This window comes from Aristolochia californica, unplaced genomic scaffold, assembly GCF_029961685.1.
Source record: "Aristolochia californica isolate CCGP_79_NKW_82.1479 unplaced genomic scaffold, dmAriCali1.0.hap1 SCAF_9, whole genome shotgun sequence".
Lineage (NCBI taxonomy): Eukaryota > Viridiplantae > Streptophyta > Magnoliopsida > Piperales > Aristolochiaceae > Aristolochia > Aristolochia californica.
Genome location: NW_027182290.1, coordinates 10,079,908 through 10,101,460, shown reverse-complemented (window position 1 = coordinate 10,101,460; position 21,553 = coordinate 10,079,908). Strand labels below are relative to the sequence as shown.

Below are 21,553 nucleotides of genomic sequence, written 5' to 3'. Positions count from 1 at the left end.
ATGCAAATATCCTTCCAACTCACCAAATGGTATCTGAAGGTGTCCTCTAATCCTCTCCAGATAACGGATGACATCAATTTTGTTGCAAACTGAAGCCGGACAGTGCATGAATGATAATAAATAGTTTGGCAGTCCTACCAAACAAGACTTGAGAAGAGTGAGCCGCCCAGTCGTAGATAAAAGCTTGCCCCTCCAAGTAGCTAGTCTCTTCTCAAATTTCTCAATAAGTGGGGACCACAACATGACCGAAGGCTGAGAGTCAAAAAGTGGTAGTCCAAGATATGTAGCTGGCAAATTTCCCACCGAGCACCCCAAATATTCAGCCATTCCCTGAAGCACAAGAGAGTCAATATGATAGCCAAGGAGGGTGGTTTTATTCCAGTTAATGTTCTGCCCAGAAGCCAATTCAAACAGTCCCAATACAACATGCAGTTTTTGAATCTAATCCATTGTACCAACCCCAAAGCAAATTGTATCGTCTGTAAACTGAAGGATCGGCACATCAAAGGCTGCACAGTCCGTCGTGGGGAGGATCCAACCCAGGTTTTTGGCCGAATAGATCAAAGATGATAGGTATTCCGCTACCACATTGGAGAGCAAAGGGGAAAGGAGGTCTCCCTGCCTGATTCCCCTGGATCCCCTAAAATAACCGCAAGTTATTCCATTGAGAAGAATGGAGTAGCTGTTAAGCACCTAGCCAATACTACCCAAAAGACCGGCCTATTAGGAGCGGAAGACATAGGTACTTAACCACCCAGGACCATAACAGTACACCCGCCCTCCCGAGCCGACGACCACGACGGCAATAACACAGCAACGCTCACCGGTGGAGGGATCCCATAATCCTTGCCGGCGTCACGCCAGGGGCATGCGGTCCACCTGCGCCGTGTAATCGTGGGGATTCGAAGTCGGGACGTAGCCACTGGGATTTCAGCTGGTAAACAGGACGAACTTTATGATTGTTCTGGCCCGTGGTTTGTTTCCCCGTCTGAGACTTCTGCTGCTTTCCTGTCTGTGCTTACACTCTGCTCGTCAAATTTCCATGATCCGGAAATAAATTTTGACGGGCCCGTCGTTGGAGTTTCCTGCTCGGAGATTTCAGGTCTTGTGACCTTTTCTGCGGCAACGCATGGCTCCCTTGTCCAACATTCCATGAAAATTTCATACAATGCTCGTGCTTCTCCTACTTCTTTGCATATTTTGTCCATACGAGCTTCTACCTTCTCCATGCGATCTTGTACCTTCTCCCAATTTGGGAATACATTCCCCATTGTGTTCCCGTTCTGATACCAAATATTAAGCACCTAGCCAATACTACCCAAAAGACCAGCTTGTGAGGAGCGGAAGACATAGGTACTTAACCACCCAGGACCATAACAGTAGCTTGCAGAGGAGATGCAATTATGAATCCAAAAGCGTCATTTTTCCCCGAATCCCATCTTCCCCAGGAGAGTGTCCAGAAGCATCCAATTAACTCTGTCAAAGGCTTTCTCAAAATCAAGCTTCAGGATGAATCTGGGAAGCTTTAAAGTCTTAAAATGGTGGATGAGCTCGTGACATGCCATGGCTGAGTCTAATATATTTCTTCCCTTGATAAAAACACTTTGGCCATGGTGGATTGAAATAGGGAGAACCGCCCTGAGGCGATTGGCAAGGAGGCGTGCAAGCACCTTGTAAGCACTGGTGGTGAGGCTGATCAGCCGAAAATCAGATGGAATTTCTGCCCCTTCTTTGTTAGGGATGAGGGCAATAAACGAAGCTCCGATGCTCCTATATCTGATGCCATGCTGATAGAACGAGTGGACCATGCAAGCAATGTCGTCTCTGATGAAGGGCCCACATCGGCAATAGAATTCTTCATTGAAACCATCCGGACCCGGAGCACAATCCAAAGGAAGACCCAATGCTGCTTTTTCAATTTCCTTACTGGAGAAAGGGAGTTCGATGAGACTAGTTGTGACCGAAGGAATAACCTGGAGATGAACCCTTTCGAAGAAAGGGCGAACTAGCTGGCCATCAAAGTATAATTCTGCAAAAATGTTCACCGGTGAGTCCGAAATAAGGGATCGATCCGAGGTACTCTCACCATTGACGCTGAGTGCGGTGATGCGGTTGGCTCTTCTCCGAGTACAGGCGACTGCATGGAAGAATTTGGTATTGGCATCCCCCTCAACGAGCCATTTAAATCTTGCACGCTACTTCCAATGCACGAGCTCACTATGAGCGAAGGACTGTATTTGCCCTTGAAGGGCGTATCTCTGAGTTACTTCTGAGGAAGAGAGGCTTCTAGATTCCTCTTCAGAATCAAGAGTGGAAATCTGAGAAAGGACGGCGGCTCTCTCGGTTGAGGAAGAGGTCTTCCTCGGAAAGGCCCATGATCGCAGCAACAGCTTTAACATCTTGAGTTTGGCTAGGAAGTTCCACCCGGTTGGGCCCATCACAACCATCCTCTCCCAGAAGGACTGGATAGAGGAGTCAAAAGAGGGGTCCGCCATCCAAGCATTGTTGAACCTGAAAGGGGGGGGGGGGGGGGGGGGGGGACTTTGCCTGTGGCATTACTGTATATCTGAAGCCAGTCGTTATAGGCTAAGAAGCGGTCAAGCTTGGAGAGGACGGGGGGCTGTCTACCATTTGACCAAGTGAAGGATGCTAGATTTGACGATAGTGGAGGAGGTGTGGACTAGGATAGAGCGGGTCAAAGATCGTCGCCCTTTATGGAGTAAGTTTGTATGGATTTGGATGGTTTTGGATTTTTCTGAAGGAAGAAGGTGTGTAGGAATATGGTGATATGAAAAGAGGTTCTGCATGGCTGGGTTAAGGGGGTTAGGGAATTTCGAAGGAAGGGGAGGGCCAGTTGGGGGAAGAAATGGGCTTAGAGGAGTGCTTTGTCGCTGGTGGGGCTCAGGTATAGGGGGGTGGGGGGGAGATTGGCTCGGGTGGTGTCGCTGGATCTGGGGGCTCCCCCTGCCGGAGTCTGCATCGGAGAGAGGATCCGGATGGCTTCTTCGAACTCTTTCCAGCCAAATCCAAAGTTTGTGGCCTCGGGAATATAGATCTTGGCGAGCACTGTTGAGCCACGCCGATGGACGACATGGCACTCTCTTTGTCCCCGAAAGGAGCTCACGGATAGGAAGAAAATCAAATCCCGCATCTTTGTTCGTGACGAAGCTTGAAGCGGCTTCCATCGGAACACAGATGAAGGACATCTTCGATCCGACGACAGAGGAGATGCGAATCAATTGTTCGGAGCTCCGGGCTGCCTTCCATTGGACCAAGTGAAGGTCTTCCTGGATAAAGCAATTTCATCGAGCTCCCAGCATCAAATGAAGTCAGCAAAGAGCCTCATGGAGGTAGTAATCCTCCTCTACGGCGGGGACTTCTCGTGGCAGAATCAGGTCACATTGAAGTCACCGGCGAGCAAAAGCGGTACAGACCATCTCTGACAGACCGACAGAAGGTCGTCCCAGAAGAGGTCTCTCTCATTATGACTAGTAGGGGTCAGCCAGCCAAGCTCCATGGCCGAATAGAAAATGGAGGAGAGGAATTCCACCACAATGTTGAAAAGAAGCGAGGATAGCAGGTCTCCCTATCTAAGCCATCTGGTCCCTTTGAAATAACTGCATACCATGCCATTGAGGATGAGCGAGTAGGTAGCCGAGCCCACACAACTCTTGATCCAAAATCTCCATTTCTCACCAAAACCCATACGATCCATCAGCTCGTCCAACAGGAGCCAGTGTACTCGATTAAAAGCTTCTTCCAAGTCAAGCTTGAGGGCAATTCTTAGATCATTGGAGTGGCTAAAGTGGTCAATGAGTTCATGAGCGGCCATAGTGGAATTAAGGATATTCCTCCCCTTGAGGAAAGCGCCTTGCCCTTGGTGTATGACAGTCAAAAAGAAAGCCTGAAGCCGATGTGCCAAAATTTTGGCAATAATCTTGTATGTACTTGTGATGAGACTGATAGGGCGAAAATCTTTCAGTTTCTCAACGTTGGTCTTTTTTGGGACCAACGTGATGAATGAAGCCCCAATGCTCAGAAATGTGATGTCTTTCTCATAGAAGCCATGAATCCTGATAGTATATCCTCCTTAAATCGTTTTTTTTATAAAAGTGATAATATATTAAACCGAGAAAAAGATTACAAAATAAGAGGGCCTCCCCTAACAACCATTGCGGGGCGGGAGAAGATCCTCCTTAATTCTTGGATAGAACCTTTTGAAGAAATCCCTATTGAAACCATAGGGCCCGGGGCCCTATCAATTTCCATCCCTAACACCGCCCGCTCGACTTCACCAGTGGAGAAAGAGAATTCCAAGAGAGACGCAACTGCTGGAGAGAGGCGGGAGAAGTGAAGGTGCTGAATTTTTGGCCAATTGAAGCATTCCTCTGAATAAAGGCCGGTGAAAAACTGGATCAATACATTAGTAATAGAGGTCTGACACAACGTTAAATCATTATTGAAACATAAATAGGTAATTTGGTTGGATCTCCTTCTCGCCGAGGCGAGGATATGGAAATCAGGAATACTAATTAGGAATACAAATCTAATTTAAAGCTAATAATAAAATTTGATTCTAATCTCTTGAAATCAGGATACAAATCTGATTCTAATCTCTAGAAATTGGGAAACTATTATCTACTAATTTACAGGTAATCTCCTATAATTAGAAGTACAAATTTGTCCCTCCAATTACAGTTATTCACAGAAATCTTGGGATTTCAATCAATTCCGAATTTCCAACAAATGGGATAAGAGGATCATCCCTAATGAATTTTGTCTTTTTCCTAGCCTTTAAGTATAAAGTGACTGATCGTGACCAGCTAAGATAGTTTTGGTCATTCAGACTCTCAGTAGTGATCATAATAGTATCCTTTCCTTCTGAGTTTACAGATCCCCCTAAAGGATAAAAACCCCACTACAATCTGCCATGTATACTGCCAATATGGTCTTTAAATAGCCCTAAAAACAGCTCACAAACAGTAGGCATAGGTTATGTTGGCTCCACTTCGCAGGAAAAATTAGGGTTTTACAAATTGGAAGAACCAATCTACCCTAATATGTCTGCTGTAGGTAATAACCTGAAAAATCCACAAATTTCTCAATCTCCAGGGCTCATGTCACCCAGCTCAGTGACGACACAAGCAATCTCAGCTCAGTAATGGGCTGTGCAGCAATAAAAAAGAAGAAAATTAAGTGAAGGACTCTCTTTAGGGCATAATTCCAGTTCTGTAAACTTAGATTTGCATATTCATGAAAAATTCCAGAAAATTAGGGCTAACGCAGGCAAACCCAAAGATGATGTAGGCAAAAGGATCCAGTACTGGGTTGCACAGTCATTTTTACCAACCAATTAGGGCAAATTTGGAAAATCCTCTTTCTTGAAGTCGCGGGCTTTTATGGAGGGAATAGGAGAACAGTGGAAAGCTCCAACCAAGATCTACTGCTCTGCTACCATGTAAAAGAGTGAACTTAGGGTTTTGGAGAAAGAGAGAAAAGAGGGAAAGAAAAGAGATAGAAACCAAGTGCCAAAAGGACTCCGTGTGGGAGTCTAGCTTGACCCCCAGTGATTTTATAGAGCTTAAAATAAAAAATACAGGAATACCCCTAGTCACTTAAAAAATACTTAAACCTGTATATTTCTTTACATACTTATTCAAATTATGTGAAAATTGAACTAGAAATAAAACTAAACACAGAATAAGATAGTGTAGCTACTGGACTTCATAGTAAGTGCAAAATGATGATATTGCCGTTTAGTAGATTTTCTAATAAGTCCCACATTGAAAATAGAGAATAAAGTAAATAGGTTATAAGGCTGAACAATAGGCCTCCTAAGTGGCTAGTCATTTTTACAGGCGGGCACGGGTCAGGTCGGGGACAAGTTTCTTAAAACCCGATCCCCGTCCCCGAAAAAAAAAACCAAAGGGGTTGGAAAACCAACCCTATCCCCGCATCGTTCCCCTACTATTCCACCCCATCCCCAGTGCCGCCCCGTTCCCCTATCCCCGACCCGGTCCATAACTAAGGGCTTCAATTTTGAAGCCTGATTTTTTCTTCTTTAAATGCCCTCAATAAAAAATTTTATTCTTCGTATGGAGGAAAAACATTTAGTCTTAATTTTTACATAAAAGGGTATAAACATCTTGATAGACCCCAAATTAGTGTTACTTACTCTAGAAGGAGTAAACAACAGCTGAAGGATAATTAGAGGAGTTAACAGTGATTAATGGGACAGGGGCATTTTTGGGAATTTTACAATTTTAAGTGGTTACGGGAGGGAATATAGAGGGACAGCAGAGGGAGAGAAGGGGATTTGTCATTCTTGTCATTCGAGCTTGCTCAGGGAGAGTGCTAGTCTCTCAAAAACCAGTGGTTATGCTCGCTTAGTTTCTTTGAGTTCGATCGTGATTTCGGATTGGATTTTCCGTTTTTATCTCTATTGTGTTTGCGCCAAGTGATTACTGCTATCGGACGTTTATTAGCGCTATCGAGGTTACATCGTCGGCTCAAGGAGGCTTTATATCTTTCGATTTTGGCAGTGAAGGTTCATCGATTTCTTCCCTTTGGCTTGAAAATCTGTATTACTGTTGTCAGGGTACATCATCTGGTATCAGAGCATCTCGACAGTCCTCATGGCGACTACCAGAATGGAGTCAAGGGTGGATTCGATGGAGGGAATCGTGAGCTCAGTAGGGAGGAGGTGAGCTCAATGAAGGAAGAGGTTCGGAAGATTCCGGCCATGGAACAAGGGTTGACGACGCTGATAGGGCGAGTTGAACTACTCCTGTGTACCCAAGAGGAGCTCAACCGAAATCTGGCTGCGCAGAGTAAGTTAGCAACGGCGAGACAGGGGCTGGACTCGACAGTGGGCGATAACTCAATACATGGAAGAGACGGTGGCGAGGTTGACCAGAATAGGCAGGGCCGATATGAAGTGCGACCCAGAAAGTTAGAGTCGCCAGTTTTTTAGGGAGAGGACCCCGATGACTGGATTTACAGAGCTGAACGCTATTTTTTGCTAAACCGGGTATCTCACAGTGAAAAACTGGAAGCTGCTGCAGTATGTCTGGAAGGGGAGGCATTAAAATGGTTCGAGTAAGAAAATAACAGGAGGGAGATCATGAACTGGGAAGAATTTCAGTCCTTATTGCGAAAACGGTTCTGAAGTTACGAAGATGGCTCTCCTTATGTGAAATTTTTGGTGTTGAAGCAGGAGACCACCGTGAGAGATTACAAAAGGCGATTTGAGGATTCGGCTTCCATGTTGGAAGATATTCCAGAGAAGGTGTTGGAGTCCAACTTTGTTAATGGGCTTAAGCCAGAAATTCGGGCCTAGGTGAGGGTGTTGGATGTTATCAAGTTGATTTGTACTTATATATTTATGAATTATGATAAGGGAGGGCATTATTGTAATTTCCTGTAGATTATAACTTAACCTATGCATATCTATGTATCGGGAGGAAATAATCAACATCGAAATCAATCTTTGGAAAATCCTTTTGTCATGGTATCAGAGCTTCGTTCCGCGCCCTGATTTTTTTTTCCGAGCTTTTTCAGCGCCCTCAGCGGTCTCGGTTCGGTGTTGGAGAAATCGGTTCGGCGTTGTGCTCTCCGAGGTGAGTAATCTTTCCCTCTTTCTCGGTTCTCGATTTGTAGTGGATTTCATAGGGTCTTGTGGGTTTTATTTCGGATTTCGGAGGTTCCTCTCTCGGATTTAGTAGATTTCGGCAACTCCACTCTCAGGTATTTCGTTTTTTGGTGTTCAACGGGAACATCTTAGTTTTGGTTATGGACGGTTCGTTTATGGTCGACGGGGTTATTGGCTTTGTTTTTGGTATTGGACGGTTCGTTTTTGGTGTGCGACGAGAGCAACGGTCCACTCCACGATGATTCTTCTGCTCGGTACCCATGTCGCAGCATCTGCAGCGGCCCTTTCTACCGCTGCAGCCATGAAGGCGTGGCTCATATTGGCGTGGGTGCGCACAGTTGCTGGAAACCTTTCATTGATGGGTTTTGCAGCACCTCTAATAGTTTGTGCCCAAGCTCGTAGGGACATCTCAAATTCTAATCTCTCCTTCTAGAGCCATATCTGGTGTGGAGTTCCCTCACCACTTCTTGACATTGTAGCAGTAGGCTTATCATGTCATCTGATAAGGTAGACTCGTTCCCTATCCATTTCACGGGTAAAAATTACAGTGCCTGGGAATTTCAGTTTCGTTTATTTGTTATGGGAGAGTTATGGGGTCATATAGATGGGACTGATCCTGCACCTCGGGAGGCCAAGGCTTTGTCCAAGTGGACAGTCAAGGATGCTAGGGTCATGACCTGGATCCTTGGCTCCGTTGAGCCTCACTTTGTTCTCAATTTGCGGCTTATAGAAATGAGGTTGACATGTGGAGTTACCTTGCCCAAGTTTACCATCAAGACAACACGGCTCGGTGTTTTCATTTGGAGTATGAGATGGGAGTATGAGATGGCTAATTTCACACAAGGAAGTCTCTCCATCGAGGAATATTTTTCTGGTTTTCAATACCTTTGGGCTAACTATGCCGACATTGTTCATTCTACTGTTCCCGTTACAGCTCTCTCTGCTATTCATGCAGTGCATGAAATCAGCAAGAGAGATCAATTCTTGATGAAGCTCCGTTCCGATTTTGAAATTGCACGGTCTAATCTGATGAATCGTCATCCTGTACCATCACTAGCTGTTTGTTTCAGTGAACTTCTCCGTGAGGAGCACCGTCTAGCAACTCAAGCTGGCATCGAACATCGGGCTAGCGTTAGTGCCTCTGTCACTGTGGCTTATGCAACCCTGGGGAGGAATAAGGGCTGAGACATGCGTGTTGTTCAGTACTATAGTTGTAAAGCTTTTGGTCATGTTTCTCGAGATTGCCCTAGAAAGTTCTGTAACTACTGTATGAAACTCGGTCATATCATCTCCACTTGCCCCATTCGACCTGCAAGGAGGCCGGATACTGCTTATCATGCCTATGCTGGTGCCTCTAGCTCTACTGCATTGCCTGCTACCTCGCCGGTTGTTCCTGCTGCACCTACCACTTCCGCCCCACTGACCATACTCACTTCCAAGATGGTACAACAAATGATCATTTTTGCTTTCTCTACTTTTGGGTTCTCAGGTAATCCTAAAGTTTTCTCTAAGCCATGGTATTTTGACTCCGGAGCTTCTAATCATATGATCAATACTGTTGTTTCTCTTGCCAATGTCCGCAATTATGATGGAAATCAGAAAATTAACACCGCTGATGGCAGTTGGTGGTGATCTTTCCTCTTATCCTCTTGTTGATAGGCATTATCAGGAGTCTATCAGTGCTGTTGGTGATCTTTCCTCTTGTTTAACTGATGTTTTTGTGTCTCCTGACCTCTCCACAAATCTTATTTCTATTGGTCAATTGGTCGATAATAATTGTAATATCCATTTCTCTCGATATGGTTGTGTTGTGCAGGATCAAGTGTCCGGGACGATGATCGTGAAGGGGCCTAAAGTGGAACGACTCTTTCCTCTTTATGTTTTTCCTCCCACCATTAGTCCTAGTTTTCCTTTCCTTTCCTTTGCATGTAATGTTGTTAATTTTGGACCTAAGATGTGGCATAAACGTCTAGGCCACCCCAACTCTGATGTACTTCAAAAATTATTTAATTCAGGTGTCTTGGGACATAAAGCGTGTTCTTCTCTTGATCTTTCTTTTGAATGTTCATCATGCAAACTTGGCAAAAGTAAAGTTCTACCTTTTCCGCATAATGCCTCTCATGCCTTACAATGTTTTGATCTTATTCATACTGATGTTTGGGGGATTGCTCCTGTTGTTTCTCATGCGCATTACAAGTACTTTGTCACCTTTATTGATGACTATAGTTGGTTTACTTGGGTTTACTTTCTACGGGCTAAGGCTGAAGTTTTTAGCATTCAAGTGTTTTCTTGCGCTTCTAGAGACTCAATTCTCTGCCAGCATCAAGGTCTTGCGCTCTGATTCTGGCGGCGAATACATGTCTCATGAGTTTCAGGACTTTCTTCAAAGCAAAGGGATCGTCTCTCAGGGCTCTTGTCCTTTGACACCGCAACAAAATGGTGTTGCTGAGCGGAAAATCGTCATCTTCTTGATATGGTCAGAACCCTTTTACTTGAATCCTCTGTTCCTCCGCGTTTTTGGTGTGAAGCGCTTTCTACATCGGTTCATTTGATCAATCGTTTACCTTCTCCTACATTACATTATGTTTCTCCTTTCTTTAAGTTGTTTGGCCATTCTCCTTCATATTCTGATCTTCGGACATTTGGTTGTGTTTGTTTTGTGCATCTCCCTACTCATTAACGACATAAACTTACAGCCCAATCAGTTAAGTGTGCTTTTCTTGGTTATGCTATCCCTCAAAAGGGTTATGTTTGTTATGATCCACATGCTCATCGTATATGGGTTTCTCGGAATGTGGTTTTCTTTGAAAATCAATTTTTTTTTCCATCTCATGTTGAGCAACCATATGCCTCTTTATCTCTTCTACCTTGCTTTGATGTTTCTCCGCCAATTGTGGAAAGGTTCAAACCTGGTTTTGTGTATGGCAGACGTAGTAGCCATGAGTTTGGTTCTACTTCCTCTGTGCCCCCTCACGATCTTGTCCTGGCATCTGATCCTCCTCCTGCTCCAACTTCCACCACACTTCACCGGTCTACTCGCCCTTCTAGGCCTCCTCATTGGTATGGTTTCTCCTGCACTGTCTCTCCTGTCGCTACTTTATCCTTTACTTCTATTCCCACTTGTTACAAACAGGCCATGGCACATGAGTGTTGGCAACATGTCATGCAAATAGAACTTCAAGCACTTGAGGAGAATCACACTTGGGATATTGTTCCTTACCCTCCTCCAACTAAGCCTCTTGGGAGTAAATAGGTTTTCTCTGTCAAACTTCGCTCTGATGGCTCTTTGGACCAGTACAAAGCTCGCCTAGTAGCTCTGGGCAACAAACAGGAATATGGGATTGATTATGAGGAGACATTTGCGCCAGTTGCCAAGATGACCACGGTCCGTACTATATTCGCGATTGTAGCTTCTCTGTCCTGGCCGTTGCATCAGATGGATGTGAAGAATGCCTTTCTCCATGGTGACCTCCAGGAAGATGTATACATGAAGCTCCCCTCGGGTATGAATACCTCCTCTCCTAATCAAGTTTGCAAGCTTCGTCGTCCTCTGTATGGGCTTGGTTTGAGAAATTTCGTGGCACCCTTATTCTCCACCGGTTTACACAGAGTCAGTATGATTCATCTCTATTCTATCATAAGTCTGCTGCGGGCATGGTCATTCTCCTAGTTTTTGGGATGACATCATTATTACTGGCACTGACTCTGGACTGATTATCAAGCTGCAGCAGGTGTTACTTGCTACTTTAATATGAAAGATCTTGGCCAGCTCACGTACTTCTTAGGATTGGAAGTCCATCATCGGGCCAATGGTATTTTCTTAAACCAGCATAAGTATCTTCAAGATGTTATTACCTTGGCTGGTTTGGAGGACACTTCTTCTGTTGATACTCCTATGGAGGTAAATGTCAAATACAGGAAAGATGAAGGGAACCTTCTAGATGACCCTACTCTCTATCGGCATTTGGTTGGGAGTCTCGTCTACTTGACCACTACTCACCCCGACATCTCCTATGCCGTTCATCAGGTCAGTCAGTTTATGCCATCTTCTCGTCATCTCCATATTGCTGTAGTTCGACGCATCATCCGCTATCTTCGAAGTTCTCCTACTCGTGGGTTATTTTTTCCTACAGGCTCCTCTCTTCAACTTATTGCTTATAGTGATGCTGATTGGGCTGGGTGTCCGGATACCTGTCGCTCTACTACAGGTTGGTGTATGTTTTTAGGTGATGCCTTAATTTCTTGGAGATGTAAGAAACAAGATCGTGTTTCAAAATCCTCTACTGAAGCTGAGTATCGTGCCATGTCTACTGCTTGTTCTGAGATTGTATGGCTACGCGGTCTTCTTGCGGAGCTTGAGTTCCCTCAGACTACTTCTACCCCTCTTCATGCTGATAACACTAGTGCTATTCAGATTGCCACCAACCCTGTTTTCCATGAACGCACCAAGCACATTGAGGTTGATTGTCATTTTATCCGCGATAGCTTAGATAGTCGGGTGATCTCTCTTCCTTACATTTCTTCGGATCTCCAAGTGGCCGATGTCTTCACCAAAGCCATGACTCGGCAGCGACATCAATTTTTGGTAGGCAAATTGTTGTTGGTTGACTTACTAGCATCAATTTGAGGGGGGATATTATCAAGTTGATTTGTATTTATGTATATATGAATTATGATAAGGGAGGGCATTATTGTAATTTCTTGTAGATTATAAATTAACCTATGCATATCTATGTATCGGGAGGAAATAATCAACATCGAAATCAATCTTTGGAAAATCCTTTTGTCAAGTGACCTCCTAGGAAGTCCTATTGGCTAGGCGTTTGACATGGTATCAGCGCTGGGCACCATGGGTGTCAGAGCTAGGTGGTTTCGGTCCACCTGGGTTAGGTTCCGTCTGCCCCTGGTCCACTGATGGGTTAGATACTTGGCTTTCCATACCTTAAACGGCTAGTCTTTTCGGGTTGTATTGGCTAGGTATCTGATTAAGAACTCTGAAGTTAAGCGAGCCTGGGCGAGAGTAGTCCTAGGATGGGTGACCTCCTGGGAAGTTGCTAGGCGTTTGACATTGAAGCCCAATGGGTTGGGAAAGACCATGGAGTTGGCCCAAAAGTTGGAAGAAAAAAATGAAATTATTAAGCCGAGTCGGTTTGGGCTGGGTAGTCCAAAACCAGCGGGGACCATAGTTGGGGGTAATGGGAGGACAACGTCCATGGCAGAAACGACGAAGCATGGGATGGAGAAGAGGACACCATCCAGGAAACTCATGGAAGTCGAAATCCAATACCGGAGAGAGTAGGGTTAGTAGGGTTTGTGCTATTGTTGTGATGAAAAATTCTCAGCTGGGCATAGATGTAACAACAAGGATCTACTAGTGCTGATTTTACAAAAGTTGGAAGAAGAAGTTATGGAGGATGGCGACGACGGCAAGTGTGAACAGCAGGAAGAAGACGTTAGAGCAGCTGCTCAAATAGTGAGGTGTCGTTGAATTCGGTAGTTGGATTAACACTTCCGAAGACTATCAAGATTGCGGGAAGCATCGGAGAACAACCAATCATCGTCCTCATTGATGGAGGAGCAACCCATAATTTTATTTCCACTACAATGGTAAAAAAACTACACCTGCCTTTATCTCCAACAACAAAGTATGGCGTTCAATTGGGTACAGGTGTGGCACTTCCCAGGGAAAGAATTTGTAAGGGGGTTCGATTAACTCTTCAAGGAATAGAAGCTGTGGAGGATTTTCTGCCTTTGGAATTGGGAAGCACCGATGTGATTTTAGGTATACAATGGTTGGAGACCTTAGGAGGAACATATACGAATTGGAAAACACATTTACGAAGTTTAGATTGGGTAATGAGACAATGGTATTGCAGGGAGATCCCTCCTTGTACAAAACTTTTGTTTCACACAAGGCGATGATGCGAACTATCAAGCATGAGGGACATGGGGTTCTTGTGGAGTTGGGCAATACCATAGTGGCAGCGTCACAACCGAAGGAGGACACGACAACAATGGTGAAGAAAGTTTTAACGAACTTTGGGGATGTTTTTGCCATGCCCCAAGAGTTACCACCAAAAAGGGAAAAGGAGCATGCCATAACTTTGAAGGAGGGAGCGTCACCGATGAGTATTCATCCATATCAGTACCCCCAAATACAAAAAGATGAAATAGAGAGGTTGGAGGAAGAAATGTTAGCTACTAGAATCATACAGCCTAACACTATCCCTTTTTAAAGCCCCGTGCTATTAGTCAAGAAGAAAGACGGAAGTTGGAGATTTTGTGGACTATAGAGCCCTTAACAAGGAGACTATTCCGGATAAGTTTCCCATTCCAGTGATCGATGAGTTGTTAGATGAACTTCATGGAGCACAAGTCTTTTTGAAGCTGGACTTGAAGTCGAGATACCACCAAATCAGAATGAAAGCAGCTAATGTGCACAAGACAACTTTCCGGACTCATGAAGGACACTAAGAATTCTTGGTCATGCCTTTTGGGCTTACCAATGCACCGGCAACATTTCAATCCCTTATGAATAAGGTATTCAAACCTTTTCTCTGGCAATTTGTATTGGTATTCTTCGATGATATTTTGATATATAGTCCAAGTTGGAGTGCTCACTGTGATCATTTAGTGGCCGTTTTGGAGAAATTAAAAGAACACAAGTTGTATGCTAATTCTACTAAGTGTTCTTTTGGGAGAGAACAAATAGAATACTTGGGACATATCATTTCTAGAGAGGGGGTGTCAGTTGATCCAAGTAAGATACAGGCTATGGTTGATTGGCCCGCACCAACCACACTTAAGGAACTAAGGGGTTTCCTTGTTCTTACAAGATACTACCGGAAATTTGTTTCGGGTTATGGAGATATTGCGAGACCCTCGACTGATCAATTAAAATAAGATAGGTTTGGGTGGTCGAAGGAAGCCACCGGGGCGTTTGAGCGTTTGAACGAAACCATGACTACGGTACCAGTTTTGGTTCTACCTGATTTTTCGAAGTTGTTTATTGTGGAGACCGACGCTTTTGGATATGGGCTAGGGGTTGTTCTACTGCAAGATCAATGGCCGGTTGCATTTTTTAGTCAAGTTTTGGGTGAACGAGCCCAATTGAAGTCTATTTATGAAAAAGAGTTGATGACCATTGTGTTGGCTATTCAAAAATGGCGTCCTTACCTGCTGGGAAGGAGGTTTTTGGTGTGAACTGACCAGCAAAGTTTAAAATTCTTGCTGGAACAGCGTCTCGTAAGCGTGGAATATCAACCCTGGTTGGTGAAATTGATGGGCTATGACTTTAACATTGAATATCGATCGGGGGCAAGTAATAGAGTGGCGAATGCACTCTCTCGCAAACCTGACATGATGAATATAGCAGCAGTTTTTGGGGTGCAATGGCTGGATATGGATGTTTTACAACAAGAAGTGGCAGTGGACTCATTCGTACAACAAATTATCACACGATTGGCAGCTGGTGACAAGGTAGTAGGGTTTCAAGTTGACCATAGGCAGTTTTTTTACAATGGTAGGTTGGTTTTATCTGCTACTTCTTCCTTAATTCCAACCTTATTGTGTGAATACCACTGCACACCTATTGGGGGACATTCAGGAGAGGTTAAAACATATAGAAGAATGGCTGCGGACTTATATTGGCCGGGTATGAAGAAAAAATTGACTGAATTCATTCAAAATTGTGAGGTTTGCCAAAAGAACAAACACTTGGCAAGGTCCCCTACTGGTCTTCTTCAGCCTATTGATTTACCGGAGATGGTTTGGGAGGATTTGACGATGGACTTTATTGAAGGATTGCCCAAGTCAGAGGGCGTTGATATTATTATGGTGGTGGTGGATAGGTTGAGCAAGTATGCTCACTTTTTGGTGTTGCGGCACCCATTTACAGCCAAAACCGTGGCTGATTTATTGTGAGACAGGTGATTAGATTGCATGGGGTGCCCAAGTCTATTATTTCGGATCGGGACAAGGTGTTTATGAGTCATTTCTGGCAAGAATTCTTTCATCTCCAAAGGACTGATTTGAGGCACAACACCGCCTACCACTCTCAAACAGATGGTAAATCTAAAGTGGTTAACAGGTGTTTGGAGACCTATCTTCAATGTTTCGCTTCTGACAGACCAAAAACTTGGGCAAAATGGTTGTCATGGGCAGAATATTGTTATAACATTAGCTTCCATTCTTCTACGGGTACCACTCCATTCCAAGTCTTATACGGACGTGAACCTCTGTCCTTATTGCACTATAAGTCCGGGACAGCTACAGTTTCGGATGTCAAACAAATTTTAGAGGAATGGGATGCATATCTTAACGATTTGAAGATGCAATTACTACGGGCTCAGCAGAGAATGAAGGCCACGGCTGATCTTAAAAGGAGGGATGAAGAGTTTCAGGTTGGGGATCACGTGTTTGTAAAACTCAGGCCCTATCGGCAACGCTCCTTGGCCACTCGGCGCAATGAGAAGTTGGCAGCACATTTTTATGGACCTTTTGAGGTGGTGTCACGAGTTGGAAGAGTCGCTTACAAACTGCAACTCCCACAAGAGTCCTCCGTGCATCCGGTGTTTCATGTCTCCCAACTTCGTCGAGCAAAAGGAATATCACATTCATCTTCAATTCTTCCTCCACAATTGATTGCTGAATTCGAGATATTGGTTGAACCTGCTGCCATTTTGAATATACGAAGAGTGGACAAAAATGGGCAGCAGCAGTTGGAGGTTTTGGTGCAATGGAATGACCTACCCGAGTTTGAAGCCACTTGGGAGGATTTTGAGGCAATGAGACTCCAGTTTCCTGCTTTTCACCTTGAGGACAAGGTGAAAGTTTGGGCAAGGGGTAATGATAAACCCCAAATTAGTGTTACTTACTCTAGAAGGAGTAAACAACAGCTGAAGGATAATTAGAGGAGTTAACAGTGATTAATGGGATAGGGGCATTTTGGGAATTTTACAATTTTAAGTGGTTACGGGAGGGAATATAGAGGGACAGCAGAGGGAGAGAAGGGGATTCATCATTTTTGTCGTTCGAGCTTGCTCAGGGAGAGTGCTGGTCTCTCGAAAACTAGTGGCTATGCTCGCTTAGTTTCTTTGAGTTAGATCGTGATTTCGGATTGGATTTTCCATTTTTATCTCTATTGTATTTGCTCTGTTACCAGATGATGTACCCCGACAACAGTAATACGGATTTTCAAGCCAAAGGGAAGAAATCGACGAACCTTCACTGCCGAAATCAAAAGAAGTAAACCCTCCTCGAGCCAAAGATGTATCCTCGACAGCGTTGATAAACCTCTGATAGCAGTAATCACTTGGCGCAAATACAATAGAGATAAAAACGGAAAATCCAATCCAAAATCACGATCGAACTCAAAGAAACTAAGCGAGCATAACCACTGGTTGTCGAGAGACCAACACTCTCCTTGAGCAAGCTCGAACGACAAAAATGACGAATCCCCATCTCTCCCTTTGTTGTCCCTCTATATTCCCTCCCGTAACCACTTAAAATTGTAAAATATCCAAAATGCCCCTGTCCCATTAATCACTGTTAACTCCTCTAATTATCCTTTAGCTGTTGTTTACTCCTAGTGTACGTAACACTAATTTGGGGTCTATCACATCTACATGAAAAGTATATTGAAATAAAATTTTTGTTTCTTAAATACCCCAATTAAAGTTAAGAAATTACGTACTTTTGTTTATTAAACCTCATGTCATTTTAAAATAAAAAAGGGGCATTACACGTATAAATCCCATACTTGACCCGAAACCCGATGGGGTTTATTTTCCATCCCTTTCCTTGCCCTGCGGGGTGGAAATGTAACCCAGTCCCCGACTTTTTTGGGTCGGGTCTGGTTGGGTCCCCTGCCAAATCCGACCTAATGCCCACCCTTAGTCAATTTGGGATGGAACTGGGCTCAACCAAAAACTCAACATGGTATCAGAGTAGGTTGTGTGTAGACCAAGGCTCAGTTTGTGCTTCTCAAGTTATTTGTGCATTGTAGGCTCTATAAAGGAATCTATGTACCCATAAGAGGATTTGTGTCCATGTCTCAGGCCTGTTATGTTAAGCCTAGACATGAGGGGGAGTGTTGAGTAGGAATAAGTCCCAAATTGAAAATTCAAAAGAAAAGTTAGTGGATTATAAAGTTGAGCAATAAACCTCTTAAGTGGCTAGTTATTTTGGGATGAAACCGGGCTTAACCCAAAACTCAACAATGTGAGTGTGTGTGTATATCAACATTCTAAACTAGTCGTGTTTCACATTAATTAGCCACTACAGAATCTCCATAATGCTAAGTGGAATGACCTAACAATAATAGAGAATTTACACATGGTACTCATGCCCCACAAGTTTCAGTCTCAATATGTGAATAATTCTTCAAGAGGACAAAACCATTCAATATGAAAAAGGGAACAAGCTTTACCACGTTCCCTAACCTGAATGGTAGTTTAAATAAAGGAACCCTCTATTCAATTCCATCCAACTCCATTTTAACAAGATTTGTTGTTATACATAAATGAAGAAATAAATAAGTGATACAAATATAGCAAATAATCTTCTTACAACCAGCAACTTATATATGTCATACAAACTCTTTTTAACTAGCGACATACTCTAACCTGAAAAATGATTAAATAAACTTCCTTTTCTCAATCACACTAGCAGTCATTAGTGCTGGGTTGAGCCCAGTTTCATCCTAAAATGACAAGTCACTTAGGAGATCTATTATTCAACCTTATAACCCAGTTGAAGAACAGGTATGAAAAAGCCTTTCATGACTCTCATAGCAAGAAATCTCACAAAACCAGAATTATTATGGTGGATTCTCACAAAAGAGTCTCAGTTAAAGGTGTTTTAGTTATGTTAGTCTTCTATTTATTTTCAATTGTTCTAGGACTTATCTTTTAGTGTTTAACTTTAGATGTAACTGGGATAAGGGTAGTTTAATAGTAATTGGATTCTACTAGTTTCCTTTATTTTAAATAGAGACCCATTGTACTCCAATTACAACAAGTTAGTGAAGTATTTCTCTTTTCCAGAAATTCAACATGGTATCAGAGCGGGTTCGATGAATTGACACGGTCAACCCACAGAAATTATCTGATCCTTTTTTGATTTATCATCTCTAGTAGTTTAGGTTCGTATTCTATCTTTTTTCTTGCATTTCTATCCCAGTGCCCGTTGTTTTCTTGGAGTTTGCACCTTCATATTGAACTTTTCATATTACAAATTACATATTGACGGAAAAATTTTCAAGTCTATTTTCCAACACAAAAGGAAGCTTGGCAATTGGAGTTACAAAGAGAAATCGATATTTGAAACAGCAAAGGTCAGATTGCAAAAGAAGTTCGAGCCGTAGCAGAAAATTCAAATTTCAAGCCGTTTTATGCCATCAAGAACGAGACTTTTGTGAAGTTGGGTCCAAGGCCTATCCCAAAATGACTAGCCATCTTAGGAAACCTCTTTCCCAACTAATAAACTCAACATTTTTGTTCTCATTAATCCATGTGGGACTATTCCTTAACAACTTTATATGGAGAATTATATATCAAAAGAAAGATATATAAGTCCATTTTCATAACTATCCAACCAATTCTCAATCTCAGTTTTCTATAGGCAGATATCAATCTCGAAAGAGTCAATGGTCATGCTACCTAAAGAAGAAAGAGTAATCAGTTCGGCCACATTAAAGAATCCGAAATCTATCAGATTCTTTTTCTCAAAAGAAGTATATTTCATGAAGAAATATAGTACTTGTATGAAACGTAGCAAAGTCTAGTTTAAAAAGGAGAAAATTTTATGTCAATCTGATATGTATTTAAGAAGATATTCACATTGGAGTTGGCAAGGGTCAAGCTACTGAACGAAGAAAATCAAGAAGTCATAAAAGATTCAAGAACAAGTTTTTTATGTCAAATTAGGTATCAATTTAAAGCTCTTTGAGTCTAGTTTCTTGAGCAACAAACCGTTTTTTATTCTAAGCTATTATTTTGGAGAAATCAATATAAGAAGTGCCAAAGGTCAGTTCTACCGAAAATCTTTTTTTTTCTTATTTTCTCTCCTATTATCTCTCCATGCATTGACCTTAATTGAGTTTCCTTTCCTCCTAAAATTCGAGTTTTTTAGTCAAATTTCTCTTCTAATCAAAGATTTTTGGTCAAAATTAATCACTCCATGATGTGCTCATTCAAGGTATGTAATATCTTGCTTCGATGTTGTTTTCAAGTTTTGCGCTTTTGTTACTTGGTTATGTATCTTCTGTATAGTTGACTCCAAAAAATTGTGTTCACCCAAAAAAATTCATACTTGATCAAATTTATTAAATTCTACCATTATAGTCTCCCTTTTTTCAAAAAAAAAAAAAAAAAAAAAACCACTTTGGATGTATGAGTGTTGCATAGTCGCCTCCTTCCGGTTGAAGTTGTTTTCCTCTAGTATTTCTTCAGTTTACCATCTTGTGTTTTTATTATTTCAGTGCAATGCCTAGACCCACTACCTAAAAATATAGGGGTGTGCCCAACATTCAACTTGAGCCAAGTGTTTTATTCTTTACCCAAGAGGTGATTTGTGTTTGAGCTACCCTCTTTGTTAAGGCCTAAAGTTGAGCCATTTTTCCGCCTTCAAAATTTAGCTATGTGTTTCAGACTATGACCATTTTGACTGGTGTATGGAGTTTTGTCATAAGGCTAGAACTGATTTTCTTCTTCCATATTGTGTTTTTGTCCAAACTAGGTCTCTATGTTTTTTTTATCCCCAGCTTGAGGAGGTGAAGTTGAAGAAAAAGTACAAGAAAGAGGTATTTTGTTCCACTTGTTGCGGTAATTTTTATGTGACTAAAATATTCAAGAAAAGGAGAGCACAAAAGATGAAGTTTTTGCATCTATGAAAAATTCCTTTTAGCAAAAGAAAATTAAAGACCAAAAATCTTTCTCATTGCAAGCTGAAGTTATAAACTCCAGCTTGAGGGGGAGTGTTGAACTGCAGGCATAAAAAAGTCTTATATGGCTTTCACAACAAGAAGTCTCATAAAGCTAAATTATTATAATGGAATCTTATAGGAACCTCACAAGAGGAGGTCTCATAGAAGAGTCTCAGTTAAAAGTGTTTTAGTTATGTTAGTTTTCTATTTATGTTCAATTATTCAATTATTCTAGGACTTATCTTTGAGTGTTTAACTTGGGTGTAACTGGGATAATGATAGTTTAATTGTAATTGGATTCTACTTGTTTCCTCTATTATAAATAAAGGCTCATTGTCATCAAATTACAACAAGTTAGTGAAGTTTTTCTATTTTCCAGAAACTCAACAAACCCAATCAATTTTCTTAACACATTGAGATGTGGAGCTTTTTCCGACTCAACACTCCCCACTTCCAAAATACAAACAATATGACTCTCACCTCATGGAGCCCATACATCACAAATAACCTAAGGAGCGCACATTGGGCCACGGATCACGCACACAACCTGCTCCGATACCACTATAGGGTTGAGCCCGATTCCATCCAAAAATGACTAACTATTTATAAGGCCTATAATTCAACCTCATAACTCAATCAATTTCCTTAACACTTCTTAATGTGGGACTCATTCAGCTACAAAATGTCAAACTTTGTTTGTGTCACTTGAAGCATGCTATACTGAAAATGGCACCTATAAAGGTGATTTTAGTCTTCCTTCACATTAGTATCTGAATCAGAACAAAGAACATTTTATAATAAATTTTTTTCTTTTGGAGTCTGCTACTTTAAGCAACTGTATCAAAATATAGACACAGAGAATAACACCCATAAACCTAAAGGTAAATAATTTTTTCTTTAAAATGCGAAATGTAAATAATTATTGAGTTCTATTTATAGATAAAGCTGCATTCAACCAAAGAAACTTGGCCATCTTG

General features: G+C 42.3%; 1 protein-coding gene across 2 annotated transcripts in view; it reads right to left on the bottom strand.

Moving 5' to 3' along the window:
• LOC137941489 (uncharacterized methyltransferase At2g41040, chloroplastic) overlaps positions 1 to 21,553 on the bottom strand; it is a 67,915-nt gene that overhangs the window by 16,818 nt on the left and 29,544 nt on the right. The window lies entirely within an intron of this gene.